Source organism: Arvicanthis niloticus, chromosome 2 (genome assembly GCF_011762505.2).
Source record: "Arvicanthis niloticus isolate mArvNil1 chromosome 2, mArvNil1.pat.X, whole genome shotgun sequence".
NCBI classification, from domain to species: Eukaryota; Metazoa; Chordata; class Mammalia; order Rodentia; family Muridae; genus Arvicanthis; species Arvicanthis niloticus.
Genome location: NC_047659.1, coordinates 62,365,227 through 62,371,351, shown reverse-complemented (window position 1 = coordinate 62,371,351; position 6,125 = coordinate 62,365,227). Strand labels below are relative to the sequence as shown.

At 32.7% G+C, this 6,125-nt stretch overlaps 1 pseudogene; it reads left to right on the top strand.

Moving 5' to 3' along the window:
* Positions 1-627: 627 nt before the first annotated feature.
* LOC117704308 (olfactory receptor 1165-like) lies at positions 628-1,593 on the top strand (annotated as a pseudogene).
* The last annotated feature ends 4,532 nt before the right edge of the window (positions 1,594-6,125 follow it).

Sequence of the window (6,125 nt, the reverse complement as noted above, 5' to 3'; positions counted from 1 at the left end):
GACACTCAACTAAGACTCTGTCTCATAATATTATAAAAAAAATAAAAAGAATGTTGTGGCGCTACAATGTTCTGTTCTTTTCCAGCATCTACAAGGCTAGACTAGGTTGAATCAGTAAATGAAAAACAACTAAAACAAACCAACTTTTTCATAAAGAATCATGAATTTATTTTTGATTTTCCACATTTTAAGAAAAGCTTTTATTTCATTTTTTTTGCATATTATACTATACATTTAACTTTTCTGATGACTTCTCAGACATGATAACATGACTGTACTGGTTTCATTGATTGAGTAATTGAGCCCTTGGCAATTATATTCTGTTATTAAGCATTTAAAAACATGAGGAAAATAATCATGTGTAATTTGTATGCAATTCATATAATTAATTATTTTTATTCAAGGGGAGAAAAATATAGGATTAAAGAACAGATCTAGATTTCAGAGACATAGAGAGTTTGAGATGAAGAATCCAAACTGAACAAAAACATTTATGAATACACAACCATCATATCATTGTTGCTTATTTCCAGCTTCATCTGCACATCTACTATTTAAGCCTGCCTAGTCCTACTGATTAAATTCCCTCTTATTTTTTCCTGTTCTTCATTTTTGTAAATGGTAAGTCATGCAATGATAAACCAGAGTTTTGTAACCACATTTATTCTGGTGGGCTTCTCAGAATACCCACACCTCCAACCACCTCTCCTTCTTATAATAATGACCATTTACACAGTCACTCTCGTTGGAATGTTGGCATAATTGTGATCAGAAAGATCAACCCTAAGCTTCACACACCCATGTACTTTTTCCTGAGCCATCTTTCATTTTTGGATATATGTTATTCTAGTGTGTTTATACCAAAATTGTTAGAGATCTTAATTGTGGAACATAGAATGATTTCTTTAAACAGTTGCAAGACACAGTTTTTCTTTGGCTGTGCATGTGTGATCACAGAGACGTTCATTTAGCAGTGATGGCCTATGACATGTTTGTGTCTGTTTGCAATCCCTGCTCCATACTGTCACTATGTCTCATCAATTGTGTGATCTCCTAGTAGCTGGAAGTTATATGTAGGGAGGTCTGTGTGCTGTGATAATCACATACACTCTCTTAGAGCTGTCTTATTGTGAACCTGGCATCATCAAACACTTTGACTGTGAGTATTCAGCCATCATCTCTGTATCCCTGATGATACAGAGGTGTCAGATCTGTTCTGACCCCACCTTCAGCCAGATGGCATGTTTAGTCATTTCCATATTAAGTGAGGGTAGTAACCTTCTTATCACTATAGCCTCCTATGTCTTCACTGTTGTCACAGTTATCAAGGCTCCTTCTAAAGGTGGACTCTGTAAAGCCTTCTCCACCTGCACTTCTCACCTGACTGCCATCAGCATCTTCCATATGATTATTCTCTTTCTCTACTGTGTACCTGATGCAAACAGCTCAAAGTTCCTGGTCAAAGTAGCAACTGTGCTCTACACAGTCCTGATTCCCATGCTGAACCCCCTCATCTACAGCCTACGGAACAGTGATGTAAAAGAGACAGTCAAGAGGCTCATCAGCTCAAAATTGCACTCTCAGTCAATATAATATGTCTGCAGACCACATGAGGTACAAAAATGATTTTTTTTTAAGAAAGACACATCCAGTAGTACAAGAGAGCATGGCTCTTACAGGTTTTAATCAAGGTAGTTCTGTTTGGAAGCAGATGACTTCTGATGGAAACCAATACACTGTTGAATTGTAGGACCTTTTGTCTTCTTCCATAACCAATATATATATAAGTGTGTGTTTACATATGTGTGTGTGGGTGTGTAATATTTTATATAGTGTCAGCAGCTTTTTTTTGGCTTTGTCATAAGCCTATGGGAAAAATACTGCTCAGAGAATGAGCCACTGAGAGTAGGATGATGGCTATTGCTACTTCATAGAAAATCGGGCAACTGCTTTTAATGCACCAAATATGGAGTATTTTGAGTTGGATGTTCATCCAGATCTTAAAATAGAGTAAACTGAAGCCTTGATGTTGCTAGGATGAATAGAACCCCTAAATTTAAGTTAATTAGTGGATGGTGTATTGGTAATAGAATACATAGGCTTAAGGCAAGGGAAAGTGATAGGGTTGGTGCAATGGTAAATAATGATATTGAGGTTGTTATAAGTTGTATTGGTTCTTTTATAAATAGTTTTATAGCATTTGCAAATGGTTGAAGAATTCAATATGGACCTACGATGTTAGGACCCTTTCGTATTTGTGTATTTCCTAGAAGTAATCATTCTACTAGGGTTAGAAAAACTATAGAGATTAAAATAGAAATTAAGAGGGTTAAGATATTAATAAAATACACTATTAGGGAGAAGATTTGAACCTCTGAGAACAAGGTTTTAAGTCTTCACAATTTCCTGGCCCTGCCACTCTAATAACCTTTTCCAGGTAATTGTAGGTGTACATACATATTATATTAAAAATGTATTCATAAATTAGTTAGAGCGCTTTTGTTAAGGTGGCTCTATTTCTCTTGTCCTTTTGTTCTGGGAGAAATTGTAAATAGGTAAAATCTGACCTGGATTACTCTGGTCTGAACTCAGATCACTTAGTACTTTAATCTTGAACAAACAAACCATTAATAGCTTCTGCACCATTAGGATGTCCTGATCCAACATGGAGGTAATGTTGTTTTGACTACACAAATATGATATCATATTGCATTTTAAGCAACTATTTTTATTCCTGTAGATTAGTGCTGCTCTCAGCCTCTATTAGTGAAGGCTTATGTTGTTGTTGGTGGTGGTGGTGGTAGTGGTGGTGGTGGTGGTGGTGGTGGTGGTGGTGGTAATGGTTGTGGTGATAGCTATTGCAGAAACAGATTGTAGAACTAAATGTAGACAATGTGACTGTGGACTGTTCATCACTAAATAGAACATCATCTTTTCCAAAGCTCAAGGAATATTTTGGAAGAAGTGCAGAAAGAATGTAAGGCAGAGAAGACTCGAGAAGAATGCTGTAAAACCATGCTTTCTGAATATAATATAGACTTTCCATTCATGAACATAATGCATCTGTGGTTATTTGCACAACACTAGCCCAAGATTTGAACCTTTATTCCTTAATTATTCATGCTTAAGTTTGTCTTTTGACTTCTTTTATTGATGGACTGTAAAAAAAATAAGTAAGCTAAATAGACCTGTTCCATGTGCAATTTTGTTTTTTTTTTTTTTGCTGTTTAATAAGATTATCAAAAGCAAATTAGAATCCTGTCATATCTGCAACTGATGAGTAAGAGGGCCTAGAATGTGAATATGTAGCTAGTAAAAAAATTTTTGAAGAACTAAAAGAAAATTTTTTGTAATTGTAGTGTTTCAACAAAATACATTAAATTGTGTTTAAACATATAAAACAAGATCTTGATATTACAATGTAATATAGGAGTAATGATGCATATCTTTTACCTATTTAATACTAGTAATATCTTGTTATGTTAAGTTTAAATTCACTAAGTTATACTTAATCTTTTATTGGCATATACTACATATAGTTATGGGCTGTCCTATTTTTTTGCATGAACATAACAAATTTTGATCATATTAACATCTAATTACTTTCTTAATTCTAATTAATCTAATTACATTTTTAATTCCACTGATTTCTTCTTATTTTTAACATAATTTGGCATTCCCTTCTTACCTGCTTGAAAATCCTTTCAACTCACCAACATCCTAAATAATGACATATGTCTTACTTTAAAACAATGTCTTTTACACATTTTAAACAAAATGACGATTAGACATTTTGTATATGTTTTTAGAAAAACCATAACACCTGCTTAATCATGAATTATCTTTATAATACTCTTCCTCATTTGTGAATATCATTGTCAGTTTTTTCTTTAAATACTTGTGGTATTAAAACACTAGGAAGAAAGAGAAGAAAATTGCTTCTTTATTAAAAGAAAATAACATAACTGCCAATGCATAATCAGTAGTCATCGATGGTGGTTGGAATAGGCTTGGCTCAGAGAGTGACACTATTAGGAGGAGTGGCTGTGTTGGAAGAAATATATCACTGTGGGATTGTAGGGGTGGGCTTTGAGAGATCCTCCTCCTAGCTGCCTGGGAGCCAGTCTTCTCCTGCTGGCCTTTGGTTTAAATTGTAGAACTCTCAGCTTCTATAGCACCATGCTTGTGTAGATACTGCCATGCTTCCTGCCATGATGATAGTGGACAATGGAGTGAACCTCAGAAACTATTAGGCAGCCCCAAGTAAATATTGTTCTTAATAAGAGTTACTTTGTTATAGGTGTCATTTTACAATGATGGAAAGCCCTAAGACACCAAACTTATATACAAATGAATAAATTATTGAGAAAGAAGTCAAATGATACTTTTTACAGTAGCCTGAAATAATATATGTTATAGTAAATGTAACCAAGGAGTTGAAAGACTTGTATGATAAAAGCTTCATGTTTTGAAATAAGAAATTGAAATAGATATCAGAAAATGGAAAAATGTCCCATACTCATCAGTGTGATATGCTTAGTAAAAATGTCCATTCAATCAAAAGCAATATACACATTTATTGTATTTCAAATCTAAATATCAACACAATTTTTTGCAGACCTCATAAGGATACTCTTCAACTTCATATAAAAATACAACAAAAACAATGAAAAAGGAAACAAAACAAAACACAGCAATATCAGGACAGCTAAAATAATCATGAACAGTGAAAAAACTTTTGACGCCATCACCATCCCTGATTTAAAGTTGTACTACAGTGATACAGTAATAAATTTTCTATAATATTATTTTATAGTCAGATTTAATAATGAGAAGATGGCACCAGATAGATGACTCTGTGTTTAAATACACATCCTGCTCTTCCAATAGATGCAAATAAAATCTGTCTATTTCTACAACTCCAGTATAAGATTCTGTTCACCAGTGATGGCACCTTCATCTGTACATTCATTACCCCTGAAACATATATACACATAAAAGAGTGGGTGGAAATTGGAATATGTCTAAGTGGTTAAAAGCACTAATTGCTTATGCTGAAGACCCATGTTCAAATCACAGATTCTACCTAGTACTCACACTTACAATTCACTACAGTTCCACAGAATCTCTACATATTTTTACTACCAGGCATATCTAGGGTGCACAGGCATATATGCAGGAAACACACACACACAAATAAAAAGTTAAAACTTTAAAACTGCATTGGATTATGATTTTACAGAATTTGATACTTGATAAATCCTTTTTACATATTTGTAGGAAATGTTAAAAGATATTTTAGAGATAGTCAAAACACTAGTGTACAGGAGAACAAATTGTAATATTTATATTGAAATATGTATATTTAATATATATTAATATATGTATGTATATATTCATATTCAGGGATGGTGATGACTCCAGCAGTTCTTTGATTGTTTATGATTGTTTTTGCTGTCCTGATATTCTTGTTTGTATGTACGGTTTTGTTTCCTAATTTGTTATTTTTGTTGTTTGTTTTTGACACATGAAGCTGAACAGTATCTACAAGGTTTGTAAAAAATTGTGTTGTGATTTTTATGGGAAATACATCAAATCTGTACAAAGCTCTTGCTTGAATGTATATTTTTAATATATATATATACATATATATTATATATGTGTATATATATGTATATATATATATATATATATATATATATATATATATATACAATTTTCCCTGAACTACTTTTATAATTGCTTTTCATTGGATAAATATTTACCCATATCCATTAAAGTATATATGATTACATTATATATATACATTATCATATATGCATACATTATATATATTCATTTATATATATTGCATATATTTTGCCAGTATTCATTATGTTTACAGAATACAGTTGATTATTTAAATACCCCAGGGTTTTATATATGTAGCACATAATCACATAGGAATGTGTTACCTCTAATTGTTCAAATTTTATTCTCCTAGGTAATTAATTAGTGAAAAACTCTAATCTCCTGCTTCCCAATGCCTTGAGGACAAATATCTGTGCCAAATTTAGAACCAGTGTTTAAGTTTTAAATGTGATGTTCTGTCTGGTATTTTGTGTTTGTCTTAGGGAGTGGCTAAA